The sequence below is a fragment of the Penaeus japonicus genome, unplaced genomic scaffold, assembly GCF_977035675.1.
Source record: "Penaeus japonicus unplaced genomic scaffold, GWHDUDI00000001_assembly GWHDUDI00000007, whole genome shotgun sequence".
Taxonomy (NCBI): Eukaryota; Metazoa; Arthropoda; class Malacostraca; order Decapoda; family Penaeidae; genus Penaeus; species Penaeus japonicus.
In genome coordinates this window covers 43139429-43146928 of record NW_028234409.1, presented here as the reverse complement: position 1 = coordinate 43146928, position 7500 = coordinate 43139429, and positions in this window count along the sequence as shown.

The following is a 7500-nucleotide window of genomic DNA, read 5'->3' as shown; positions in this document are numbered from 1 at the left end:
GTAGGAGAAACAGGAGAAGGAGGAAATGGTGATGGGGGATTATATGGGGAGGGGGGGGGGGTGGTGGGTGCTGGTGTGGTGTTGGGTGTGGGGAGTGGGGGTTGGGGTCGTGGGGGGGTGAGGGAGGAGAGGGGGGGGGGGGTGAGGGAGATCAGGGGGTGGGGGGGGGTGGGGGGGGGGGGGGGGGGGGGGGGGGGGTGGGGTGGGGGGAGGGGGGGTGGTGTGGGGGGGCGGGGGGGGGGGGGGGGGGGGGGGGGGGGGGGGGTGAGGAGATGGTGTTAAAGGAGGAGAGGAGATGGATGATGATGATGAGGAGGAGGAGGGGGAGAAGGAGGAAGAGGATAATGACAATAACCAACACAGCGACAACAGCCATATTACCAAGATAATTAAACCAATAAATAATAGAAGATGATGACGGCGAAAAGATCATAATACTAATGATAATGATGATAAGAACGAAAGTGACGATGGTGATAACAAGGATAATAATACAAGTAGTTGTTGTTATTGCTGTGGGAGTTGTGGTATTATCAGAATCATAAAGCAGGTAGATTGAAAGACGAAAAAAATCAAGCAAGAAAAAAAATCAAGCATAGCATGAACTGACAAAAAAAAGAAAAAAAAAAAAAAAAAACATTGGTTGGCAACCTAGGTCCCAACTTTAAAGGAATCCGTTTTCTTATGCAAATTGCCCGCGCTTTGTTATTGTTGTTGCCATTAAATATTTACGTGTTCTCTTCCATCAGCAACGCATGAAAAAAAAAAAAATGCATTAAGCACGTTTACCTTGAAAGCACTACATTGAAGCAGCTGTTTCCACGATCAAGCCGCGGAAACGGTAGACATGTTCGAATGTCACCTTGAGTTAACACGAGCAAATGGACCGTAGAAGCGAGGCGAGACAAGGGCGGTGTGACTTGCCTCTGTGTTGTGGCCGTCGATAGCCTAACCAAGGAGGACGTGTTTGCGCCTTCGCAAGCTCGTGCACGCACAAAGCAACACTTGGCTGCTAATTGAGGTCGTTTTGGTTGTCACGTGCGTGTAATGCATGCACGTTCGCACACATGCATTCACATATTTACTCATACATACATACATACATATGGACGTACACGAAAACACATACACACGCACACACAATTGAGAGAGAGAGAGAGAAAGAAATAGATAGATAGATAGATAGATAGATAGAGAGAGAGAGAGAGAGAGAGAGAGAGAGAGAGAGGAGGGAGAGTGAGAGTGTGTGTGTGAGAGAGAGAGAGAGAGAGAGAGAGAGAGAGGAGGGAGAGGGAGAGGGTGTGTGAGAGAGAGAGAGAGAGAGAGAGAGAGAGAGAGAGAGAGAGAGAGAGAGAGAGAGAGAGGAAAAACAGAACAGAATCCCAGTCAAACCACATCAAAATCCAAAATAAAGAATAGAACAAGCAGCCAACCAAATCCCCTCAAAAACGTAAAAGTCCCCCACCTCAAAATATAAAATCCCATAACCCAAAACCAACAACAAATACGAGTCAAATAAAGATGTTAAATAAAAAATAAATAAAAAAAAAAACAATAATCCCAACACAACCTCCCCACCCCCAACCCTCCACACACCCACCCACCCCTGGTAGCCGCGGTTATATTCTTAAAAAAGGAAAAAAAAATATACAGCGTTAAGCACCGACTGCGAAGGCAAGCGGATATCGGCGGCGACTGGAGTGTTGACACCGGCGAAGGAAAAGGAGGAGGAGGAGGAGGAGGAGGGGGGAGGGGGAGGAGGAGGGGGAGATTGAAGAGGAGGGGGAATAGAAGTGGATAGGAGGAGGAGGAGGAGGAGGAGGGGGGAGGGGGAGGAGGAGGGGGAGATTGAAGAGGAGGGGGAATAGAAGTGGATAGGAGGAGGAGGAGGACGAGGAGGATGGGGAGCTTGGGGAGGAAGCGGAGGAGGATGAAGGGGGGGGGGGAGGAGGAGAAGGAGGAGGACGTGAGAGGTGGAGGAGGAAAGAGGAAAAGAAGAAGGAGGTATCTCGTGAAGCGGTGGGAGGAGGTGGGGTAGGAGGGAGGGTAGGGGGAGGAGAGGAAAGGGGGAGGGGTAAGAAGGGGAGAATTCTTTCCTCCCTTCCTCCCTCCCCACTCCCTCCCTCCATTCCTCTCTTAATTCCTCCCTTCCTCCTCCTCTCCCTCCCTTCTTTCAATCATCTCTCCCTCCCTCTCTCCCTTCTTCTACCCTTCCTTCTCCACCTTCGCTTCCATTTCCTCCTACTACTCTTCTTCCAACTCATCTTCCTCCTCCTCCTCTCCACCTTCAGCTCTTCCTGCTCCTGCTCCTCCTTCTCCTCCTCTTCCTCCTCTCCAGCTCCTTCTCCTCCTCCTCCTCCTCCTCCTCCTCTTCCTCCTCTCCAGCTCCTTCTCCTCCTCCTCCTCCTCTCCAGCTCCTTCTCCTCTTCCTCCTCCTACTCTCCACCTCCAGCTCCTCCTCCTCCTCCTCCAGCTCCTCCTCTCCATCCACCTCCTCCACTTCCTCCTTCTCTTTTTCCACCTCCCCCTCCTCCCCCTCCCCCTCCTCCTCGCCTTCCACCTCCTCCTACTCCTCACTTTACACTGCTTGAAAATACCTCGCAGGTGAGATAAGGAGCAAAAAGCAAGATGAAGAAAAGGAAGGAATTTGGAACAGGAAATACGAGAATCCTATTCTTGTCTTCTTAATTTCGTTCTTATTGTCCCTCTCTCTCACCCACACATACACACACACACACACATAGATAGAGAGAGCGAGAGAGCGAGAGAGAGAGTGAGAGAGAGATAATGGATGGATGGATGGATGGATAGATAGATAAATAGATAGAAAAGATACATACATACATAGACATACATTGATTGATATATAGAGATATACATACATGGGTAGATAGACGAATAAGTATACAAATCAATCACTTATTTAATTCATAGAAGGAGAAGCAAAGAATAATGTAAACCTTTGGCGATGGAAGAGTCCAAAAATGATCGTTCACCGGGAAGCGAGAAAATATGTTACTTATTCAGTTGGTCTGAAATACGACATTCGACCGCGAATAACTTAAATTCGGATGCATTTCGGTGTGCAAAAGCATGTACTGCGTTTGTGTGTGTGTGTGTGTGTGGTTGTGTGTGTGTGTGTGTGTGTGTGTGTGTGTGTGGGTGGACAACGAGGCGGAAGGTGTGTGTGTGTGTTCTGTGTAGGAGAACGGAGGGGTGTTGTGTGTGTATGTGTGTATATGTTTGTGTGTGTGTATGTGTGTTGTTTGTTTGTTTAGGAGGGAGAGGTGTTGTTACAGTTATTGCGTGTGTGTGTGTGGCAATATGCATATGGGTTCCCGTGTATGTGCTTGTGCTTGTCTGTGTATCCTTGTGTGTGTGTTTCATACTACCTGTTGTGTCTGTGTTTGACTGTGTGAATGTATGAGTATTCAAAGCAACAAAAATGCGTTTTTTTCCAAAACAACATTTCATCAAATTGTTATTCACAGTTCAGCTTGTTCCGACATGAACTTTGAACTTGCATTGTCTTTAAATAATCCCGATTCTGTGAACAGTTCTTGTTTCACTGGATGTTATTTTCCCTGCTGTATCGTGCCAAACAAATAAGTGAGTATTTTTTGTGTAAATACATAAATGAAATAGACTAACTGACACACACGTAAAGACATACAGTTCTTACACACGCATACACATACACAGACTCGCACGCACACACACACTTTTCATACACACGCAAATGTCAAACATATTTCCGACCCAGAATCTATCACTCTTTCACCTTTTCTAAGCAATTTGTTCGCCCTGTACACTCACAATCTTTCACCATGTGCAAACACACTCTGGCAACCTGGCTTAACACTCTCGGGCTCCTTTGCAAACACACTCGTGCACCGGTTATAACTCGCTTGCACCCTGTCAAACTTACGATTGCACCTTGCAAACACACTCTTTCTCCTTTTCAAAAACTCTGTACCCTTTCAAACACTCTCTTCCCCCCTTTTCAAACACACTCTTTCCCCCTTTTCAAACACACTCTTTCACCCTTTTCAAACACACTCTTTCACCCTTTTCAAACACACTCTTTCACCCTTTTCAAACACACTCTTTCACCCTTTTCAAACACACTCTTTCACCCTTTTCAAACACACTCTTTCACCCTTTTCAAACACACTCTTTCACCCTTTACACACACTCTTTCACCCTTTTCAAACACACTCTTTCACCCTTTTCAAACACACTCTTTCACCCTTTTCAAACACACTCTTTCGCCCTTTACACACACTCTTCAAAAACCCCTTTTTAAACACATTCCCTTTTTTTACCCTTTTCAAACCCCACTCTTTCACCCTTACACACACTCCCTTTTACCCTTTTTCAAAACACACACTCTCACCCTTTTCAAACACACTCTTTCACCCTTTTCAAACACACTCTTTCACCCTTTTCAAACACACTCTGTCACCCTTTTCAAACACACTCTTTCACCCTTTTCAAACACACTCTTTCACCCTTTTCAAATACACTCTTTCACCCTTTTCAAACACACTCTTTCACCCTTTTCAAACACACTCTGTCACCCTTTTCAAATACACTCTTTCACCCTTTTCAAACCCCACTCTGTCACCCTTTTTAAATACAAATCTTTCACCCTTTCAACACACTCTTTCACCCTTTTCAAACACACTCCCGTCACCCTTTCAAATACACTCTTTCAAACCCTTTTCAACACCTACTGTCACCCCTTTTCCAAAAAACACTCTTTCACCCTTTTCAAACACACTCTTTCCCCCTTTTCAAACACACTCTGTCACCCTTTTCAAATACACTCTTTCACCCTTTTCAAACACACTCTGTCACCCTTTTCAAATACACTCTTTCACCCTTTTCAAACACACTCTTTCACCCTTTTCAAACACACTCTGTCACCCTTTTCAAATACACTCTTTCACCCTTTTCAAACACACTCTGTCACCCTTTTCAAATACACTCTTTCACCCTTTTCAAACACACTCTTTCACCCTTTTCAAACACACTCTGTCACCCTTTTCAAATACACTCTTTCACCCTTTTCAAACACACTCTTTCACCCTTTTCAAACACACTCTTTCACCCTTTTCAAATACACCCTTTCACCCTTTTCAAACACACTCTTTCACCCTTTACACACACTCTTTCACCCTTTTCAAACACACTCTGTCACCCTTTTCAAATACACTCTTTCACCCTTTTCAAGTATACTCTCACCCTTTTCAAACACACTCTTTCACCCTTTTCAAGTATACTCTCACCATTTTCAAACACACCCTTTCGCTCTTTACACACACCCTTTCACCCTTTTCAAACACACTCTTTCCCCCTTTTCAAACACACTCTTTCACCCTTTTCAAGTATACTCTCACCCTTTTCAAACACACTCTTTCACCCTTTTCAAGTATACTCTCACCATTTTCAAACACACCCTTTCGCTCTTTACACACACCCTCTCACCCTTTTCAAACACACTCTTTCCCCCTTTTCAAACACACTCTTTCACCATTTTCAAACACACTCTTTCCCCCTTTTCAAACACACTTTTTCACCCTTTACACACACTCTTTCACCATTTTCAAACACACTCTGTCACCCTTTTCAAATACACTCTTTCACCCTTTTCAAACACACTCTTTCACCCTTTTCAAACACACTCTTTCACCCTTTTCCACACACTCTTTCACCCTTACCTCACACGCAGCCGCCCTTCTCGTAACGCAGAGCGACAGGTCGTTGTGTGAAGAGCTGCTTGAAGGGGTCGATGTCAACATGCATGGACTCGTGACCTGATGTTGACCTCGCTTTGACACCTGGGAAAGTCTTCCTGTTAGTGGAGATTTCCCTTCTGTTTGACCTCCGCTTCTCCGCTATCGATCTGACGCCCTGATTGTTTGTCCGTCTTTCTCGCCTCGTTTTGAATCAATTTGTTTTGCGTTGTCTTTTTTTCTCGTCCTTTTTGTCCCTCTCTCTCTCTCACTTTTTCTTTCTCTCTCTCTCTCTCTCTCTCTCTCTCTCTCTCTCTCTCTCTCTCTCTCTCTCTCTCTCTAACTCACTCTCACTCTCTCTCTCTAACTCACTCTCTCTCTCTCTCTCTCTCTCTCTAAGTCACTCTCACTCTCTATCTCTAACTCACTCTCACTCTCTCTCTCTAACTCTCTCTCACTCTCTATCTCTAACTCTCTCTCTCTCTCTCTCTCTCTCTCTCTCTCTCTCTAACTCACTCTCACTCTCTCTCTCTAACTCACTCTCACTCTCTCTCTCTAACTCACTCTCACTCTCTCTCTCTAACTCACTCTCACTCTCTCTCTCTCTCTCTCTCTCTCTCTCTCTCTCTCTCTCTCTCTCTCTCTCTCTCTCTCTCTCTCTCTCTCTCACTCTCTCTCTCTAACTCACTCTCACTCCCACACACACACAAACTCTCTCTCTTTCTACCTGCCATTAATACGAAATGAAATATCGATAAATAAATATCCGATTATGACATCCTTTCACCCTTTGTGTTTTATTCATTCACACCGTATTATATTTACATAGTCATTTAACACCGTTGCGGTTGCATTCATTTTTGCAAAGCCGAATCGCATATCATTAAAAAGAATATCTGTATTAGTTAATGCTATTGAAATAAAAAAGAATGATGAACAGAGAACCTAATCTGTAATACTAATTACAGAAATAAATCTCTTTCCACCTTTGGCATTGCGTTAATATGTCATGTTCAGCTCTTTGATATTACACACAGGTAAGTGCGATTTTTTTTTCTTTTTTTTTTTTCTTTTTTTGGCGGGGGGAGGGTTCTTTGTCTTTCTCTCTTTCTGTCTGTTTGTATGTACGTCTGTCTACTTGTTTGTTTGTTTGTTTGTCTTTCTGTTTCTTTCGCTTTCTCTCTCTCTCTCTCTCTCTATCTATCTATCTATCTATGTTTATATATATATATATATATATATATATATATATATATATATATATATATATTCATATATATATACATATCTATCTATCTATCTATCTATATATATATAAATATAAAATATATATATATAAATATATATATATATATAATATGATATATATATATATATATATATATATTTTATATGATATATATATATATATATTATATATATATAATATATTAATATGGTGTGTGTGTGTGTATGTAATAATGGAAAATATATATAATTATTATATATATAAAATAAAGATAATATATATATAATATATATATTTAAAATATAATAATGTTTGTGTGTGTGTGTGGTTTTTGTGTGTGTGTGTGGGGTGTGGGTGTGTGTGGTGTGTTAATGTGGGTGTGTGGGGTGGGGTGTGTGTGTGTGTGTATATATAGGGGTGTTGTGGTGGGGGTTTGTGTGTGTGTGTGGGTGTGTGTGTGTGTGTGTTATAATTATAATATAAATATATATATATAATATATATAAAATTTTAGTGTGTGTGTGTGTGGGTTGG